General features: G+C 36.1%; 1 long non-coding RNA gene across 1 annotated transcript in view; it reads right to left on the minus strand.

The window, feature by feature from the left end:
• LOC141521821 (uncharacterized) overlaps positions 1-22,750 on the minus strand; it is a 527,462-nt gene that overhangs the window by 396,188 nt on the left and 108,524 nt on the right. The window lies entirely within an intron of this gene.

The raw sequence follows: 22,750 nt of genomic DNA on the forward strand, positions 1-22,750 counted from the left end.
TTCTGAGTCACTCAAACTCCTAGGTTTCTGCCGGTTATGCTACCAGTTAGAATAAAGGCATTTGATCCACTGAAACAAAATTTATAGTACAAAGTATCCCTGACGTCTTCTATTATTGCCTCCATGATCTCAAAAACCACCCAGATGTTCCAGGAATCCAGGACTGACATTTTTCATGGCAATTAGGCTGGTTTGAATAAAGCCAACACCTTCTCTCCACACTTGGTTACTTTGAGTAAAATTTTGTCTAAAATGAGGGTGGAGACTCAACTTAGAAATTCACTTGCAAACTTTTGTCACATTGACCAAAGACAGTACCTAGCACAGTTTCTTACAAATATAGCACCTTACATAAATATTTGTTGTTACTATTTGTTGACCATGTTTTGAAAGTACTTAAATGTAGCAATTAACTACTTATTCTCTCAGCCTTGCCAGTACTTCAACATATATCTTAGCTTTTTATCAACCTCATATAAAATGACTTGACCCTCAACAGTTCTGCAAAATATAAAAGCCAAGTCAATTTTTAATATCTCTCCAGACACAAGACATGTAGAAAACTCATTAGAACCTCTCTCCTCATCACAAGAATTCTGATTAAGCTGGAAAACATAAAATGCTTCAGGCCAAACAAGCAAGTGTGTCATCACATATAGATCTCTTTTATGTAATTCTTGTAAATCATCTTCCTGAAGATAGTTTTAAATGGTGGAGCATAATTAGGATAATTGCCACTTTGCAAGTAACAGTCAGTCATTGTTTTTTATTTGGGAGGAAATGAGGAGACAATCCAGGGTTGGGGAAGAAGATCAAATTATAGTTTGGGGAAATCTTTAGAAGAGATTCTGATCTTTAAGGGTGTTTGCATTCATATAATGTCTTTCTTTGCCACTTTCACCTCACCTGACTTGCTTATATCTCTTATCTTTCTGTCTGAAGGAGATAGCATTGAAATTATAACTTCTGTCTCTATATTATCTAATTTTCACTCCAAAGAAATGGTTGCTTCCCCTTTCAACTTCATCAGTGATTGAAATTACTAGAGAGTTGCATTAGAAAGACCATTGGTAACGGAGCTAGGATGAGCCATTATATATTTTCTCCAAGACATGGAATGGAAGAATCAGAAGAAAAGGGTAAATTTTCAGCATTAATTACAAAGTTTCCTGATGAAATACTTTTTTATCTACTTGCATAATTATTACCCAAGCTAGTACTTAGTGTTTCTGTACAACCCACAGTAAACCCCAAGTAGGGTACAAAAGATGGAAGGCATGAGAAATGTATTCATTGAATCACAGAAACAAAAGTCATTTAATTCAGTTCATACCTGAACAATATCCAACCTCCAGATGCTTAATAGCTGTGTAACCCTAAGTAAGTTACTTAACTCTCTTTGCCTTAGTTTCCTTATTTGTAAAATGAGCTGGAGAAGGAAATATCAAATCACTTCAGTACCTTTGCAAAGGAAGCCCTATGTGGGGTAACAAAGAGTCAGACACAACTGTGAAAAAGAACAAAAAAAACCTAAATAGAAGTACTCTCAGTCTATATAACATTTCTGACAAATGGTCCTCTATACTGTTTGAAGACCTTTAGTGATAGGGAAACCATTATTCTTATCATAATCATTATGCTAATAATTAACAGTAATAATTAGTATTAAAATAGTACTTTAAAGTTTGCAAAGGATTTTTTATATATAATATCATTTGATCCCCACAACAATCAGGTAGATAGACCTAATTATTATACCTATTTTTAACACAGGAAAACTGAGTCTGAGAGTGAGTAAATAACCTGCTCAGGGTCATATAGATAATAGGTGTCTGATGGATGATTTGAGCTCAATTCTTATTGAGACCAGCTCCAGGTTTCTTGTCCTCTGTACCACCTAGCTGCCATGATCTTTTGTATGTCAGCTCCAATATCTAGGAAGTTTTTTTTCATTTCAAGACAAAATTTGCTCATCCTCATTGTCCATCCCCATGCTCCTAGTTGTTCCCTATGTGGCTAAGTAGTTTAAATCTAATTTTTCTTCTACATGACAAGGTTTTGAACACTGGAAGTCATGCAATATGCCCCCTTAAGTCTTTTATTTTTCAGGTTTATCATCTCTGGTTCTTTAGACCACATTCCCATATGTAACAGATTTGAGATCCTTTCCTATGATAGCTGAATTCTTTTGGAAATGTTTTGTCTTTTCCATGTCTTTCTTATACTATGGAGTCCAGAAATGAACACAGCAGGAGAATACAGGAGAACTTTCATATTTTTACTCTTGGGTGTTAGATACCCTAATTAGAAATTCTGAAACAGAGAGTAAGCTCTAAATTCCATAGTTAGCAATTGCTAGGCACAACTAGTTAATGCTAGATTTGCAAGGAGGGGTTCTTAACCTGGGGTCTGTTAACTTGCTTTATTTTATTTTTAATACAATTTTAATATAATGAAATTGCTTTGTTATTTCATTCATTTTATTTCATGCCCTTATAAATTATTCAGTAAACAGCCAAAGGGGGTCATGACAAAACAAAACAGCCCAAAAGAAACCAAAACCCCCCAAAACTCTCACCAGTATTAGGGACAGGAATAAAAACATTGGGCTTTCTTAACTAAGCCCATCTATGCACTCTCTCAATGCATATGGAGTTCTGCCTCTGGTTCTCACTTGGTCCCTGAGAAAAGAGGATGATTCCTGGAAGAGGAGAGACTTCCAGGGAGTTAGTTCAAAGAATGCAGAAGGCAAATGCTGGAGGTGGTCAAGATGAGGTCAAGATGGACAGTCAAGATGAAGGGAGGCCATCGTGAGCACCTCCATGGCCTTGGGGTACAACTGATAATACTGTCTAGTTAAATGCTGGTTGGAGGATCCAATTTCTGGGTTCTGACTTCAGTCTACCTTTGCAGATTTATTTTTCATTATCCCCTTTCAGTTGCTTGCCATTCTGATCAAACTGGCCAACTATTTTCTGAATGTGACATTCCATCTTCAGTTCCATACATTTAGAAAGACACTCTATATTTGGAAAACAGTCAGTCCTCTTTTACCTCCACCTCTAGGAATCTCTGCTTCTTCAAGTTTTAACTCTAGTTATGCCTCTTGTAGAAGCATTTAGCAAGGCATAAATATAAATTATATAAACACATAATGTTTTAAGGTTCGCAAAGTACTTTAGAGATATTTCAGGGATTCCTAATCAGGATTTTCAAGGGGTCCCAAGAACAGATTTTATGGTTTGTTTTCTTTAAGTAGGATGGGAAAATTTACATCTTTATTTTTACTAATTTCTAATTAAAATTTAGTATTTCCTTCAGTTACGAATACAGGCAACAAACATTATTCCAAGGGGAGAGTCAGACTGTCCATAACATATAAAAGGTTACAAACCCTTTAGGGGTCCTATAGGAAGCCTTTCCTGTTCTACTCTCTGCTTCAATTATCTTGAATTTATTTATCATGGCAGTAATAGTAAAACATAACCTATGTGAGGGAAACCCCTTATCTTTGTATCCCCAGTGTCTCACAAAGTGACTCAAATACAATAGTTGATTAATAAATGCTTTTTAAAATAAGTTGAACAGTTGAAGTTATCCTTTAATCCAAAGCCCAGAGTGAAAGGGGGAAATAAAGACCAGACCATGTGCATGTGAACATGGCCTCCTTTTGATTCACTGCAATTAGGAGTGATGAGCTTCCATCTACAGTTTAAGGGAGGTCTCAAAGTGACTGATTTTAAAATTTGTTGCATACCATGTGTACTTTATGTCAATTGCTATAATATAAGCTTCTAAATTAATTTTATTCCTTTTAGTTACTCCAGAGTTGGGAGTCTTTTGAACTCAATATGCTCCCTATCCCATTCCATGAACAAATAAGTAGATTAGGCTGAGCTCCCTAGAACTGCCTACTGCATGAGTTCTTTTCATTACCATTCTCCACCCTCACAGATGTGATGATTTAGGACAATCCCTTGGAGAAGAGTGGCAACAATATCTGGTGGGTGCTGAGGGTGTTCAAGACATAATAGAGCATCAACAATGATGGCTTCAGCTTTTGGCTTAAAAAATTGTCACCTAGCATGCTTCAGGTGAGCAAGTGAGAATCAAGATAAGACCATTTCAAGAGCAACTGGGGATCAATTTATCCACCATCTGGATTACTTTTTCTTTGGGCACTTCTTCAAGGAGGAAGAGGATAGGGGGGAGGCAGTGCAACAACACATTGTGCACTCCCCTTCTGGGATGTCCTTCAATTCAATTTGTTAAACTGTCACAAACATCCAGAAATCTTAATCCTACATCTTCTAATCAGGAGCTGAGTTCATTGGATTCTGTTAGATGGTTTGATCTTGAAATAGGAATTATCAAGCATTCAATTTTTTTTTTGAAAACCATTTGGAGTTTATCCCTAAGTTTTTATTGATATCAATTCTCATTCTTTTTTGTCTTGTATTCATAATCCTGATGTATGACCATTGAAGAAAACAGGTTTTAATGGGCGGACAGAACAACCTTTTGTAGTTTAAATGAACAAATATCTAGATTGTGGGAGAGGGATGAATAAAACAGCAACAATAACTTTCAATTACTTTTTGCTAATTCTCTTCCTTTCCTCTAGTTTCTACTAAAGATGGCTCTTCTCCTTGCCAAGACCAACACCTCAATATGTATCTTTGATGCTACCCCTTTACATAATTTTTTCAGTCACTTTCTTCCATGCTGTTCAATATCTCTATTTACAACTTCCCTGCTATCTTTCAAGTCTTTATCATTAAAGACCTATCATCCTTAAAGAGCCTTCAGCAAATCATGCCATGCTTTAAAATGATAGTATATATCTTTGCTCTTTTATACCAGTGGTGTCAAACTCAAACAGAAACAGGGCCATTAACCCTAAGTAAAGAGCCCTGTGGGCCACATATTGACTTCAAAACTATATAATAACATTATCTATATTCTATTGAATCTGTATTCAATTAGTTAAATATTTTCCAATAACATTTTAATTTGGTTCCAGAGACACTCAAGAATGTTGCAAGCTATGTACTGCTGTACACAAATAAAATGCTAAAGAAAGCTTTCCACATTTCCATCTTTTTCAATCTGAATTTGATCTCATCATTCAACTAAACCTGTTCCTTTTTGAATTACCTATAATCTCTTAATTACCAAGTGGGATGATGATGGGGGGAGGGTTTGGAGTTCTAATCTTTCTTGTCCCTTCTTCAGTCTTTGATACTATTGGCCATTTTCTCCTCCTGAATAAGTTTCTCCATTGACTCTCCTCTGATGTGTCTCATTAGTCCTTATTCTATTTTTCTAGACAGTCGTGTCCTCTAACTATGGGTATACTCCAGGATTCTGTCCTGGGGTTTCTCTTTTTCTCTTTTTTTTGATGACCTCATTAGCTCTTATGAGTTCATTTTAATTACTATGCAGATGACTTCCATATACATCAATGCATCTCTCTTGAGCACTAACCCTATATCACTAGTTGCATAGTAGATAATTCAAATTTCCCCCAAACATCCAAGCTTAGTATGTCCAAAAGAGATCTCACTATCTTCTTCCTCACCTTCCTGTCTTTCAAACTTCCCTTTTTTTGGCAAGAAAAACTTTCAGACCCACAGCCTTAAAGTCATCATCAATGTCTTATTCTCTTTTCTCCTGCATACTTAGCTCATCAGTCACTGAATCTTGTCATTTCTATCTCCACAGCATCTCCTGTATCTATTCCCTTTTTTCCACTTACCAATCACTTTGGTTCAGACTCTCATCACCTCTTGCCTAAAATATGGCAATAGATGTCTAATTATCCTCCCCACAAACCTTCCTTCAAGGTTGCTGCTGTAATTTTCCTAAGGGGCAGGTCTGACCTACTAGACATTGATGATGTCTAGTAGCTTCCTATTACCCCAGGATCAAATGTCAATGTCAATGAAAGCTCTTCACTACCTAGCCCCAAACTACTTTTCTAGTGTTATTACACAGTACTAATTCGAATACCTTACATTTCAGCCAGCTAATTTCTTGTTGTTCTTCATTAAATAACACATTTCACATGTGATTCCATGTCTGAGATGTACTCATACTTCACCTATTCCTCTTAGAATCTTAGTCTCTTCCAAGGTATAGTCCAAAGGTTCTACATAAAACCTGTTTCCCTCAGCTCTTAATGGTTCTGACTCAAATTAACCTTTCTCCACTTTGCATCTATTTTGTAGGTGGTGCAGTGGCAGGAGTCTTGTCCTAGATTCAGGAAGATCCGAGTTTGAATCCAGCCTCAGACACTTATTAGCTGAGTGACCCTGAGCAAATCACTTAATTTCTGTTTGTTACTTTTTCTTCACTTGTAAAATGGGGATAAGATTACCTATCTCCCAGCATTGTTGTGAAGATGAATGAGATAAAAATTTTAAAGTACTTAGTATGTGGCCCACAGTAAGCACTATATAAATATTAGCTATTATTATTATTATTTATTATTATTAACTGACATTGTTTTAAAACTATACATGCATATGGGCAAATAGATGGTGCTGTAAACAGAGCATTGGACACTGAATTAGGAAGACCTGAATTCAAATCTGACCTCAGAACTGTACTAGCTGTATGAGCCTGGGCAAATCACTTAAGCCTGTTTGTCTCAGTTTCCTCATTTGTCAAATGAGGCTTGAAAAGGAAATGATAAACATCTTCCTTATCTTTGCCAAGAAAACTCCAAATGGGGTCACAGAGTGTTGGACACAAATGAAGAAGATTCAACAAGAAAATGTACATATATGTTTTCTCCTTTGGCTAGTTATTAAAATGCAACATGGACTTTTTGCCTTTTTATGTTTTATCTCTGATACTTAGTACAAGGCACATAATGCATGCACGTTAATGATAGCTTGGAAATGACATCAGGAAATGTTTTAGGCAGTAAAGAATTTGAGTTATTCCATCATAGAATGTCCACATTTAGGGGACAAAGCTGCTAAAAGCTGTTACTTTCCAAAGGGCTAGGGTAATTGGGGAGAGGCAACTAGGGGAACATAAAAAAGAAAAAAAAACAACTAGTGAATGGTACTAAGGAGAGAAAGATAAACATTCTTTTGTAAAAGCAATCTGCAAAATTGGTTGACTTTTTCTTCATATCCAAATATGCATCACCAAGGCTGAGGAGAACCAGACCCACAGGTATCAAAATAGAAACCACAACTGAAATTTTCAACTTGTGAAATACATTATATATATATATATACATATATATATGTATATATATATATATGTATGTGTGTCTGTATGTATAAATTAAGAGACCTTGCAGCTGTATAAAGTAGAAAGCAAGGAATTCTAAGAGAGGAGGCCTGCATTGCAGGCATCCCAAGTCGGCAAAATCCCTCATTTCCCTTTTCATGATTTTTCAAGTGGCCCAGGTTCACCTGGCACTATAGACAATATGAGAATAATCAGCCAAGAACTCAATGCCCTGAAGCTTGGAAAAGTAGGATTTTTAAAAATTTTACTTGAAAAAGGTCTTCGAAGTCTGAGTATTAGGCAAGTAGAGGTACCAAAACCCCTAGGGAAGTATGTGGGGCTTGAACACATCTGTTCTGAAAGTTCTGATGATCTGATTATTATCCAAAGTTCCTTGAATTAATCAAAATCTCTGAATCTTCAGAGGATGCTTCATGCTCACCTAATAGCAGCATGAAGGATAAATTTATGCTAATCCGTTAATGTGAACACCCACAGTCATTAGAGTATGGAAAATGGCTCATATTGAGACAATTGCTGACAGTAGGTTAAAGACAGAGCTAATGGAAATATCTTGGTTATTTCTTTACATTAACTCTATAGAAAGCATGAAGGTATGTGTGCATTTGCAGAAGAGGCAGCAACAAATTAGTGACCTGAGATGATCCAAGTTCCATTTTCTGTTTCCATTTCTGATGTGTACTGTGTACTCTGGGTAAATCACTTACCCTCTTAGCACCCCCAGGAAACTTTCTAATTTAATCACAAGTCAGATTAAAGAGTGTGTATATGCGCACGAGCGCATGTGTGTGTGTGTGTGTGTGTGTGTGTGTGTGTGTGTGCGCGCATGTATATATGTATAGACAGAGAGAAAGGAACCATTCTGCAAGGGATACAAAGAAGATTGAAACCAGGAAAACCTTGGTTCAAATTCCACTTACAACATATACTTGTCTGTGTGATACTGGTTGGGTACTTTAACTTCTCAGAGTTCTAAGATTAAATGGCAGAGAAACTTTTGATTTTCATTGGTTGTTTCCTTACTTAGCGATTCTCTAAATATAGTTACAAACAATCAAACCCCCTATTCCCCAGAATGTTGCCAAGAACCAGATTAAAATAAAATTGCGAAATATTTAACAATATAAATTAAATAATAATAAAATATAGCTACCATTACCTTTTAGATTAGTGCCTAATTTTTCTATTTGTGTTCGATATCACTGCTTTATACTAATGAAATTATAGATTTAGTCCATCTTATCACTACGGGGCAGCTGTTTGGTGCAGTAGATAGAGAACTGGGCTTAGAATGAGGAAGTCTCATCTTTAAGAGTTCCAATTCAGTCTCAGATACTTACTAACTGTGTGATCCTGGACAAATAACTTAATTCTGTTTACCTCAGTTTCTTATTTGCAAAAATGAACTGGAGAAGGAAATGGCAAATAGTTTTCTTAGCTACGAAAAACCTTCAAAATCGGGTTATGCAGAGTCAGACATGACCAAGCAACAGCAAACTTGCCTAATTTTATATAATCACATGCACATATTTGTATATATATATATATATATAAACACAGGCAAATATATACATGTATATGTGTATACATACATATATACATGATTATAATTGTGTTTCCATTAAGAATCATATTTTTATTTTACAAGAATATTTCTTTATAATTTGTTTTCAACAGGTCATATTTAAAAGCAATTCAAAAGGGAGAAACATCTTTATAAAGGGCACAGGTTATTCAAGTACAGAAAAAGCCTCCCCACATTTCATCTGTTCCATGAGTTTATTTTGTCTTCAAGAATAATAAAAATATTTTGATTTATTCTGTACTTATTAATGATTTCCAGGCCAATTCAGACTGAAACAACTGTTGTTTATTGGCCATGCAGATTAGCTTTACTTTTCTTGCCAAAGGTAAATACCCCAAAGGAATCCAAAATTACAGTGAATGAAAAACTGGATGAGGACCATTTGCTCTTTAATTTGGGTAAAATCAGCCTTCAAAGGTTACAGTTCTGGTAGTGAGATTTGGCTTTGAATATAAGTTCTGGATGTTCTGATGTAATACAAGCTTTTGTAAACGGTCTGGATATTTTGTACCCAGATGATTGTTTTTATGGGTTTATATGGGGCAAATGAAATAATCAGTAGGACCAACAATTGGTTTATGTGGTTTGATCATGTCCTTATAACCCAAATTGCTTACCTATTTCTCTTGACAAGTGTTTAAGAAGAATGATCCCTCCCCAGGGATATCAAAAAGGGAATAGATAGGATTTTGGAGTAGAATTTGAATGATAGTTCTGGAAAGGAGTTTAGCTTCACATTTTACCCTCTTATACTGCAAATGAGAACTCATGCTCAGAGAGGTGAATTAACTTGCCCAAGGTCACACTGTGTACGGGGCAAAACTGGGACTAGACCCTATAAACTTGCTAGAAGCTTCAGTTTCTTCATATGTAAAATGAGCTGGAGAAATAAATGATAAACCACTCCAGTAACTTTGCCCCCAAAAAACTTCAAATGGGGACATAAATATTTGGATGACTATAAATGACTGAATCATTTTACTATTACTTTCATTATTAATATTAATATTATTATTAGGCTCTTTCAATCAGTAGAATGGGAGAATACAAGGCTGATACCAATGTCTGATTGAGGCAAATACATTACAATTTTTAACATACTACTGGGACCTTTATGCACTGTCTCGTTCCTTATCGAAATAGTTGTTTCCTGTAGGTAGACACATGCTGAAAATTGTCCCCAGTGCTAGTTTTTTCATCATATTTTTCCTTCCCCCTTTATTGAAAAACTGTTCTCCTACTGTGGAAAAATATTATTATCTATATTAAATTTGATTTCAAACAATTCCAAGTGGGCCATAGAGAACCAAACCCCACAGTTACTTGAAGAGCTATTTGGTAGTGGCCCATTAGCACCACTTCCTCTTCCAACTTTATCCCAGTGGTTTGTCTCTTTTATTTAATCACCATCTGCACATCCTAAGATTATCAAATTTACTGACTGCTCTCTTGAAAGGTTTTTAATCCCTCTCCCTAAGGAAAAAAAACATTATTGCGAGTTACCATTTCTCTCACTATCTTGTGTTGTACATAGTTGAATGTCCATGAATCAAAAAACATTTTAAAGTGCCTACTATTTGCTAGGCAATGTGTTCAGCACTGGAATACAACACTGGACTACAAATAATGATGATGATGATGATGATTATGATGATGATGATGTTTGTTCTTCAGAAGTATTTGGATTTGAGTGAAAGTGGACTGTGTTGAGTCATTGGCCCCTCTTCCTCTTTCAGAATCATCTGGGTCCAGAGGCTAGATCTGGATCAGAACAAATGGAGATGGTCCTGCATTCTAGGCAGTCAGAGCTAAGAGACTTGCCCAAGATCATCCAACTAGTAAGTGTCAAATATCTGAGACCAGATTTGAACCCAAGTCCTCCTGACTCTTGGACTAGTGCTCTATCTCCTATACTCCTTAACTGCCTGTTATATATTATACAAATATAAGAAGATAGAAATAAAAATACAAGATAGGTAGATAGAAAGGGAAGAGTAAAAATACAAATAGATAGAAAGGAGCCTTCAGGGTGCTTCCATTCTACTAGGAAAAGAAAATGCATAAAAGGATACTGAAAATGAATTGATAGATTTGTGAGTGGGGAAGACTGTGACTAAGTTGTTGTTTTTTTAGGTGTATAACAGAATGTTATTCCTATATAAAAGCATTCAGTCCTTTTGTTTTGTTTGTTTTTATTTTATTTTGATTAGCTGGGAGAGATTACAAAGACTGGAAAGAGGCAGGAATGAATTTGGATAAAATATTTGAGAATCATTGATTCAGAATGTTCCATAGTAGCTGGGGCTATTTCAGAATTTTTGAAACCTAAGGAAATATAGTTTGCTGGTATCCAACTTTCATATACCCTCTAAGATCACTGGATCCTCAAACTAGGATAAAATATTAAAGTCTTGTAAAATCACAGAAGAAATGTCTTAAGCATGTTTATGCAGAAATGGGGTAAGGCAATTCATGTTTCCTCCTAACCCAACCCTATCACCCTCTTTCTATTCAAGAGTTCAACTGGTGATAAATTCTTCAACTTGAAAAGACTACAAACCAAGACTAAAATGTAGGGAGTGTTGGTGCATGATCTTCTGTTTGCAGATGATTGTGCCCTCAATGCAGTCTCTGAAGCTGAGGTGCAGCGAAGTATGGATCAATTCTATATTGTTTGTGCTAACTTTGGTCTAACAATTAAATTAAGAAAACACAGATGCTCCAACAGCCACCATCACACTATCCATATGTGGAACCATCAATAACAGTAAATGGAGAAGTTTTTAATATATAAGTTCACCTAGCTTGGCATTAGACTTTTTAGAGATAATGAGGTTGAGATTTGCATTGATAGAATTGGTTCAGTGTTTGGGAGACTCTGAGGAAAAGGATGTGAGAAAATTGGACAGTCTATAAGTGTCATACCAGGAAACGGAATCACTTCCATATAAATTGTCTTAGGAAGATAAGCTATCAGACCTTGAGTTTCATTCTTGAACAATTTAGTTTTAAATTTAGCAACTTAGCTAAATATTCAGTCTATTATAGAGACTACAACTTGGATGGGCTGACCACATTATTCTATTGCCACACATATACTTGCCAAAAAGACTATTTTTATGGAGGATTCACACAGGGCAAATGCTCAGATGGTGGTCAGAAAAAGTAATATAAGATCATTCTCTAAAGATTTCTCTTAAGAACTTTGGAATTGATGGTGTGACTTAAGAGATTCTGGCACAGGACTGCCCAGCATGTTGTACCCTCATCAGAGAAAATTCTGTGTTCTCTAAGCAAAAGAGAATTGAAGTAGCAATAAAGCAAATAAACATAAAAACAAAAAATTTACAGTATGTACAGATTTAAAGAATTCACTCCAAATGTTCACATGACCTATTTGTAGATCTTCTGATCTCACATTGCTCTGATCAGCCATAGTTGGAGCCATTGTAACCTGACTCTAAGATAGTGATGTCATTGTGGTCCTCTTTGAAAATGAAGGACAACAACCAATCAAGAGTTCAAGAACTCTGTGCTGTGTGTGTGTGTGTGTGTGTATGTGTGTGTGTGTGTGTGTGTATGTATGTATGTTGGTATATGATAGTATACATTGAAAGGGCACGCCTGACTACACTTTTAAAAAAGATTTATAACAGAATGTTATTCCTATATAAAATCTGTGTCTAATGATTGATAGTGGTATTCCCTCCACCAACACAGGTTACGATCCTTTCATTTCCTAAGTAGATGGCTTCATTCATTTTTATTTCAAATTAAATACATAAATAAAATTTACCTTTGGTGGCCAATGATATTTTTCTAAATTTTTATCCACTGTTCCTCCTATTTTCCTCTAATGAAAGTTGGATAGCCACCATGTTCCATTGGTATTCTCATGCTGTCAGGAGAAAGTAAGGAAGACTTCTATTATATTATCTTGAGAAACTCATGGCAAATTTTTAGAGGATCATGGATGAAATTTATGCCAGATGGGTAGACATACATGAATGGGGACTCTTTACCACTAAGGGGAACTACAAAAATAAAATGATAAGGACCAATATAGAATATTTGAATACCACCTTTGCAAGTTTGAAGGATATGGGTTAAGTGATTCTTATTTATTAATGATTTGAAATATTTTTATCATGGTTGTTGATAGGAAAGGGAAGAGAGCAGAGATAAAAAAAAAACCTGTTTGTATGCTCTCCCTTAAGTCTAATTATGATTTCTTAGTATTAGGGATTTGACAAAAAGCTCAGTTCTGGTTTTCCAAAAATCATTAAATATTTTCAAACATTTTATTTGTCCTCTTAGAGAAAGACTTCTGTCTCACTGGCCTTGAGGTAGTCACGGGTATAGTTTCAAGAGATGATTAGTTTGAGGAAGATCTGTCTGGGATTTGGGGATACCTTCATCAGGAGAAAGCACTACCTACTTAGTTTTTAATCTTGATTATAAGGAATGAAATCCCCAGATATAGATTTGAGTTTTCATTCGATCTGTGAGGCTTCTAAGATAAGCAGTGTTCCTGTTTTTATATTAACTTTATGGAAAAGAAGACAAAGATAAATTTTAGAAGTTTTTGCTTCTCCCTCCCAGCTTGCATGCCCACCATCTCCCCTTCCCCCAGAGCAAATACTAATTCATATGGAAAAAAATGTCGAAAACAATTCTCTATCATGCTTGGTGTTCATTTTTGTGACTATTTGGCCTATCATCTCCCCCAAAATAAATGCATTCATATGGAAGAATGCCCTGAAAGCACTTCTGGCTTCTGAAACAATTCTGTATTATGCTTGTTGGTCATTTTTGTGGCTATCAATGGTATAATTTTTTTGTCCCATTAAAAGCAAAAAATTTCTATATCTAACATCCTGATAAAATCCTCCTTTTTGTGATATTGCTTTCCCTTGCAAAGGAAACTCCTAGTTCTAAAAAAATAAACATATCTACAATTCTACATTATTTTAAACTATGCTTGGACACATAGTTTGGTTCTCTGTTAACATTTTCTTTGTTTATTTTCTATTTCACCTACACAGACTTCATAAGTACGAATCTGCATAAACGCCAGCTGGATAGTTGAATAGGATTCTTCCTACTGCATACAAAGTGATGGCTTCCCAAGATTCAATGACAATTTTGTTCACCTAAAACTACGTACAATATACAGAATGGTAGAGTTGGAAAAGAACAGGGCAATTTAGCTTTCCTTGAAGACAAAAAAGAGAAGGGGAATCTGCTGCCTCCAGAGCCAGCCCATCACACTTTTTGCACATTTCCAATTGCCAGAAAGGTTTTTCTTAACTCAAGCCTAAAGTTGCCTCTCTGTGATTTTTATCCATTACTTCTAGTTGGTTCCTTTGGGCCAAAGTTAAATAAGACTAGTGAATCTTAAGAAATATTTAACTGTTTTTAAATCAAAAAATAATTTCTTAATGTACCATTTCTAGCATTCTTATATTATAGATGCTTATTAGTCATCGAACACTTATTATTTACTATGTGCCAGTCACTGTGTGGGGATTCAAAGGAAGGTAAAAGACAGTACCCATTCTCAAGGAGGTCATAGTCTTAATGGAAGAGAACCTGCAAATAAGTACATGCAAGCCTGCTATATACAGGATAAATTGGCAAAGTTCAACAAAAGAAAGGTACTATAATAAAGAGGACTTGATGGGATTTTAGTCAGGGATTAAAGGAAGTCAGGGAAGTCAGGAAATGGAGATGAAGAAGCATCGCGTTCCATGCATGGGAGACAGTGGATACACACATAGAGTTGGGATATGAAGTGTCTAGTCCAAGAACAACAAAGAGGTCACTGTTGCTAAACTGAAGACTATTCAGGAGGTGGGGCAGCATAAAGTACAAGAAGATTGGAAAGATAATAATATAGGTCCTTGACGACAGGAAAGAGTAACACATGGAAAGAACACTGTATTTTCAATCAGAATACTTGGGTCAATTCCAAGGAAGAAAGTAAGGAAACACGTATTTAGTGCTAGGGACAGTTAAAGTGTTTTACAAATATATTCTTATTTGATTCTCATATCAACTCTGGAAGGTAGGTACTATTATTATTTGAATTTTACAGTTGAGGAACCTGAGTCAGAGGTGAAATCATCTGCTAAAGGTTACATAGTAAGTAATTATTTGAGGCTAGATTTGAACCCAGGTCTTCCTGACTTCTAGCCCAATGCTTTATCCAGTAACTTTTGGGATAAGTTCTAATTGAAATGAGGAGTGATTATGGCATCATCAACACTGAATTAATGGAGTGACCATGACATTGATCACATCTGAATCTGAGGCCCTGAAAAGGAATTTTAACCATCTAGATTTAGAGAGGGATACCACTTAAGATGTAAAGATAGCATAAACAAGATCCCGTAGGATGTTAGATATACCCCATGTACTGAACTTATGGGAAGCCCGGTAAAACTCTCTTAGGATGGGTAGATGGAGATGGATTATAATCTTCACTAGAGAGAATAAGTATTAGAAGTATTTGGAAACACTTAAGGAAAATAGAAAGAAATCATTATAGGTGTTATATTTCGCCTCAAATCAGGGCACTTTTTACCTGGGGAGGCAGAATATAGCCAATGCAGGTTTTTATTTTAAGAATGATTAATTCTCTAATCAAATCCAGACCCTCAAATCACTAACAGAATCACCTTTTTTTTCATTTTCCCTCCCTAGCTTAAGGGGGTTGGGGGTAAGGTGTACATAAGCACTGGTTTATAAATATTATCTCATTTGCTCCTCACTACAACCCTGAAAAATGGGTGTAATTAGGATCTCCATTTTACAGATGCAGAAACTGAGGCAAACAAAGTTAAGTGACTTACCCAAAGTCAAATAGCTAGTAAATGTCTAAAGTCAGATTAAATTTCATTCTTCCTGATTTCAATACTCTATGCCCATTACAATAATCAAGATTGTCCTAATTCTTCAATTAGATTCTTCTTCCATCTATGATCTGTTGCTTTGTATTCAAGTTTTTTTCTGTTTTGTTTTGTTTTGTTTTGTTGTTAGGTTTTTGCAAGGCAAATGGGGTTAAATGGCTTGCCCAAGGCCACACAGCTAGGTAATTATTAAGTGTCTGAGACTGGATTTGAACCCTGTATTCAAGTTTTAAGAAGTGAAAAAGGCAGAATAATTCTCAAAGATTTATGGGAAATTTCAGTAGGAGACACAGTCACACTGGAAACAGCATAGGATATGAGTCAGAAGACCTGGATTCAGATCCTAGCTATATTTTCTCCCTGAGTTAACTTACTCGAGTCATCTCTCCTCTCCAGAACTCAGTTTTCTTATTTTTTACTATTATAATCCTCATTTTACAGATGGGGCAACTGAAATTGAGAAAGATTAAGTGAATTGAATTAACTCGGGTCTTCCTTATTCAAAGTCCAGTGGTCTTTTCCCAGTGCCACCTAGCTGGCTTAATCAATGCTTATTGATTGAAGGAGGGATAGTTCTACAATCCTTCTGCTCCTCTACCTCTGACAATGGAGCAACCCAAAACCCATCAATGCTTTAATGACGTTCTGCTCATTTCACAGCCCACAAAACTGACACATGGCGAGGTCCAGCAAGTGTTTTGAGATCCACAGATGAGAGGGGAGTGGTTATTGGCGAATTTGTACTTTGGTTCTGCAGATAATTAAGTTTATGTTGAAAAGATGCCCACATGTGTTGTACAGAGTAAGGAAAAGTATCTATGATCTGGCAACTGCTCTTTTTATTTCTGTTCTGGGAGAGGATCTAAATATGGATTGTGAAATGAAATATATGACTTTTGAATCTGCCCCAAGCGCTCTCGTTCCTAGATATGGCTTAATATTTCTGAGAGTAAGCAAACAGTTATTTTGTAGATAGATAGAGATAGACAGTAAGTGATTAAATATCACCATTCAACAAGTTTAGCAATTGAGAGGAGAAAAAAATTTAAGATGTTAAGAGAAAGGAGAGCTCATTCCTTTTCATGAACTTCAGATTTGTAAAATCAAAATCATCTCTCTGGGAGTCAGAGTTCCCTTTTTGGATGAGAAAGCAAAAATGCCCTCAGATTTCTCAAAATATTCTCCCATCCATGATCTCATTCATTGCTTTCTCCCTTCCTCTCATTTTCTTCTTTCTGCCTTTCTTTAAACAATGGAGAGAAAAAAGGGGGAAAAACATATATCAAAGGCTTACTATGTTCCAAACCCTTTGCTAAGGATTTTAAAAATATCTTATTTGAGCCTCACAAGGACTCTGGGATGGACATGTCATTATTGTGCCCATTTTACAGTTGATGAAACTAGGGCAGACAAGTTAAGTGAATTGCCCTGGGTCTTACCAGTTATTGTCTGAGGCTGGATTTGAAATCAGGTTTTCCTCTATTCAGTGAGCCACCTAGCTTTCTCTATGTATGCCAATGGATCAGATTCTTAGTCTAAAAGACCATTGAGTTATGCTAGATGGGTAACCATGGCCAAAGCTGAAACTCAGTAACTTAAACAGCTCTCCAAGACTATATTTTTGAGGACTTGTCAAGGGGCAATGGTGGAAGAAAGTTTCACAGTAGACATTTCCTATACTAATAATGCAGATTTGAACAATATTAATATTAGCTGTGTGATCCTGGGCAAGTCACTTTACTCTGTTTGCCTCAATTTCCTGATGTGTAAGATGTGCTGGAGAAGGAAATGACACTACTTTAGTATCTCTGCCAAGTAAATCTCAAATGGCTACTCAAAGATTTGGACATGATTGAAGCAAATGAACAATAAAGCAATGACAAAACAGCAACAATATATCTATTGATTTGCATGACTTAAAAACAGCTTTCCTCCTCAGAAAATCTGTGAGTTTGCTAAATTAGGTGAGATTATTTCACATTTAGAGTTGGGGAAATAGAAATTTGGAGACTTTGTAACACACACATAAAATCTCTCTCTAGACATACATACACATATACAGATACATAAAATATAAAAATAAATACTAACATAAATACATATAAATATATATTAACATAAATACATATAAATATACTAACATAAATACATATAAATATATACAATCAGGAGCTGAGTATTAGACTCCAAGTTTCTAATGTTCCTCTTTCAACTCATCCAACCTATTGTAATTGCTGTGATAGGAATTTCCAGAGGTTCAAGGAAGTCTAAAATAAACAAACAGAAACTAAGGAAAAACAGCCAAGAAAGCTGAAAAAAGATACCAAATCCAGAAGTAATAAATATCTGTAATTAAAGGCTCTGGGCTTGAGTCTCAGCTGGGCTGATTATCAGTATAATTCTGGAAAAATAATTCCACCTGCCTGGATCTCAGTTTCCTCATCTACAAAATGAGATGTTTGGACTAGATCAGCTCCAAGATCTTTCTAGTTCTGAATCTGAGTCCAGGCTAGGGGTTAGAAATCTTACTATTGGCAAGGAACAATGATGGCTGGAGAAACAGAGACTAAAAGACCATTTTAGTATTTTTAAGATGAATGACTCCCTGTCCTGACTTTATAATAGCCTTGAGGTATATCCAATATTATGAAATTCTTAAGAAAATTAACAAAGGAAAGTTTGAGTTCCCTTTGAAGGAGAAATGCCTGGCAAGGAGCATTTTCTGGAGTGGGTGAGGGAGTATCATGGCATTAGGTACACAAGGTAGTTATAAATCACTCCTCTAAATGTTCAGTTTCTGGAAACCTGGGACCAACTTGATCTCCTTTTAAACATTTAGACTGACAGGAAGAAAAGAGTAGAATGTTAAGCAATAATGGAATTTCACCTGGTGCTGCCTCTCTCAGTCTGAGATTAGAAAGGGGGCCTCTGAAGAGGAAAGCCTTTGGGTCCAGACTTGTGAGTGGAGACCCTGGGGATGGTCTTTAAATGCCAAACTAGTCAATTTAGCTGTGTGAGGCAGAACAGCCTTATGTGCTACAAAGCATGTCTTCCATGAACTTGAGCAGGGAAGCCAGGTGTGGCCACAGGAGAAATAACACAAGGTGGAGTGGGGGGTGGTGATCTGGGGCTAGAAAGGAGGTCTCTATTCTTATGAATGTTGTCAGTTCCTTGAACTTGACTGAAACTGACACAAAGATGAGAGTGAATGGGAGGGGAGAAGAATAGGGGAAAAAAAGAGATTCCCACAGTCATATCTCCAGAAGTTGCTGGCTCTGTATTATCCAGGGGGCTGAAGAGAACTCTTTCCCAGTCCTTTCAGCCCATAGTTCCAACTTTTCTTTTCAGTCAGTTGTTGAGAATGCTGGAATGTGAACAATAACAACAACAAAAAATGTTGCTTCCACTGCAATCTTCGCTTTCCATTTTGGCCCACAATCCCTGCTGACACTGCAGAATCAATTCCAGCCACCACCACCACAAGCAACTTCCATTTAGGAGGGTCTGACAAAGTCATCCTTATGCAAGATTTAATTGAACATGCTTTCTCACATGGAGAAAAAATTGAGCACAATAGTGTAAGGACAAAATCCAAATGGAATATCTTGAGTGTTTTAATTACAATAAATTGGGCATTTCTGCAGCAATAATTTCTGAATAAATTAACATTGGTCAAAAGATGGCTGTTTGCATGTTCTGCATTAAACTGGAGGACCTAAGCAATCTCATCTCAGACACCTCCATTGCCTTTGTAAACTAAGAATCTACCAGGTATCAATAATACATAGAAGTTAAATATAAATACATATTTTCCCTCACTATTACAAATAATATACAAAGAAAACCCTGCCATGTAATAAAACTACTGAGTAAGGCACATCAAAGGTTCTGGCATCAACCATGACAGGTGTTAAATTCATGCTTCGAAGGTCATCTAAGTTTCTGTCAAATCAATGCCCTGGTCACTGACTCACCTCTTCTCACTATGTGACAATAGTGAACTTGTGCCAATCTGATTGCAAAGAAAAAATGCATCATGTTAGGAGAAGATAGGCTGGTAAGAATATATTAGATAGTCTAAGTGATAAGAAAGAGGATACAGGTCCCAAAATTTGGACCAGGTGAAATGAAGGGTGCAGAAGTACAGGTGTAAGAAGTTTCCATCTGGTCTTTGGTGAGGATGGAAAGGAAAGACACATCTGGACATAAGCAATATGGAACCTTTCTCCACCCTCCTCTTCTCCCCACCTCTCTTGAGGAGCCTTGAAACATTCTTGTTATAACAAGAAACTGTCAATGTCCAGGGTCAGGTAATTTTCTAATTTTCTAAATATAAAATTCTTATATTCTTGTTTGGGTTCTGATTAGAAGGTGACAATCTTAAAAAGAAATGCAGGGAAAAAATCAATTTTCTGTTAAAAAATGCCACCAAAATTCTCTTTGCAGAAGAGGGCATTGGGTAGGCTAACAAATTGAAGTGTAAAGGGAACAGAGCCTGCAAGGCAACTTGAAATGAATAATAAATATTTGAATTTGAATCCCTATTGACTCAGAAAACAGTATTTCCATGAAAAAGTAATCAAAATTAATGACAAACATTTACTCCCTATAAAATTGGTCACCCATCATTGCCCACCCCGTTGATGGAGCCCAGGGAACAAGGGCACAACATGCCAATCTTTATTCAGTAGCACAAGATTTGTCGTGGTTCACCAACCAAACAATACAAGGTTGATTGTTTGCCCTTCTCCTGTTGGTTTGTTTGTTTTATTCTTACAGGAAAACACTCGTGTCTCTCTGAACTGAAGTGGGTCACAGCCATACCTTAGTACCTACCTCTTTCAAAGGGCTTAACCAACTGACATTTGAAGTTTTCCTTAAAGATCTTAAGCATAATTATTGTATCTGAAACTCATCTGTTTGAAATGAAAGCAAGAATGTGCCAATGGCTGCTCAAAGGAAAACAAAACAAGCTTGTTTGATTTTTTTTTACTTTGCCTGTCAACTGCCAAGAAAAGTTATTAAGTCTTTGTTTTATGAGAAATTATAAAATGGTCCAAAAGCAATTTAATGCAGCCAGTAGGCACTAAGTACAGTGTACTCCACAATTACATTTAGGGATTTTGTTACTTCACATAAGACTACAAACTGCAAATTCTTCAAGAGATTGTATTTGTGCCTTCTACTTCTCTTGCCTCTCCCCATGTAATGCTCTTTGAACACAGTGGCTACTCAACAAATGTTCATTCATTGACTTAAGAAACATGAAAGAAGATTTCTGCAACTGAAAAATTCAATCTTATAGCTTGATTTATTTATAAATTGCAGCCTGTAATGTTGACTTTCCTAAAGAGGTTATCTGGAAAAGACATGGAGTGTCTGAGAAGAATACACACATAGTTTTCTTTACACAGAAGTTATTAAAATGCAGATCATGTTAACTTGGCTTTTACAAGAGAACAGGGGATATGATTCCCTGTTCTCTTCTGCATATATAACTTTGACTGCTGGTCATAGGAATTTTATACATGTATTAGTAGCTAGAATGAATAGAAAGAATGAATTGCATAGATAATAGCTAACTAACATTAATTAGGTAAGACATATGAAGCACTGCCTTTTCACAGTTTCATAAGTATAGAATTAAGAAGAGACTTTTGGATTGTAAATTCTGCATCCCTCTTATTTTACAAATGAGGAAACTGAGCCCAGAGAGGTTAACAATCAATCGATCAAAAAGCATTGATTCAGTATTTACTGTGTATTAGGTTTTGTTGTATAACAAAGGAAAGCAAAAACACAAAAATAGTTCCAGACTTCCAAGAATTTACATATGAATGATGGAAAAGACTGGTAAATAAATAGGTTAATATAAGATACAAACCAGTGTAGGGGGATGAGAAGAAGGGATTAGAAGAAGGGAATACTCAAGTGGATGGAGATGTGGGGTAGAGAAGAGGGAATGACCAGAAGGACAAAAGTGATTTGTCTAAAGTAATAAGTGATATAACAGGTTTGGAAACTAAATTCTTTGACTCCAAAGCCATTTTATATTTACTATTTGCGATAATAAAGATATGACAATACCAACTGGGTGCATGTGTACCATTTCAGTGTATATTTCTGAAAGGGAACAGGAGCATCATAGAACACATGTTCAGGAAAGAGTGTGGAATAAGCTAAGACAAAAATAGATTAAGTGGCATTGAGGTAGGACTGGTTCATAAGGAGAAAATGATTCCAAGCATCTGAAGGAGCAAGCTAGAGAAGGATCTAGGAAGGATGGGGAGGGAGGATAAAACCTTCTGCATGAAGATGGCTACCTTTTATACTAGGAACCCAAATCCAGTACTTTAATCTCATATTTCCCTTTCATTGATGAGCTTTTTCTCATTGTGTCAGTTAAAGGGGAGAAATAGGGTAATAGGCACAAAGATCTGATTCTGTAGTCATTATGGCATCCCAGTGGTACTCCACAGATATTTCCTGGAAGACAGCAACCTGAACGTTCGTATAACCACACAAACATGTACTCTCTCCAATCTACCTCTTTCCTCTCTATCTGAAGTTGTTTCAGCTACATGAATACATGACTGTACGATCAATAAAATGTACAATGCTGCACATTTTGGTTTGTCCGTTAACCTCTCAATGCTCAAGGCTAGCTGCAGAACATTCACGCTACCCATGAAAATTGATAGAGAGGGTTCCTTTCACCAATTAAATCACAAGTTTAGACAACAAAACCAACCAATCAAACAAGGAAATAAAAAAAGTGGAATAGTGGAAAGAACATCAGATCCTTGCTTTTCCATTATCTGCTGGTATGGCCCTGGGTAGATCATCATCTCTCTAGGTCTAGGTTCCTTTATTTGTAAAATAGCGATACATGTCATTATATTATTTGTACAACCATCTTGTAGAAGAATCACATGTGAAAAAAAATATCCATAGAGCACTGGGACTGGAGTCAGGAAAACCCGAG

This window comes from Macrotis lagotis, chromosome 4, assembly GCF_037893015.1.
Source record: "Macrotis lagotis isolate mMagLag1 chromosome 4, bilby.v1.9.chrom.fasta, whole genome shotgun sequence".
NCBI lineage: Eukaryota > Metazoa > Chordata > Mammalia > Peramelemorphia > Peramelidae > Macrotis > Macrotis lagotis.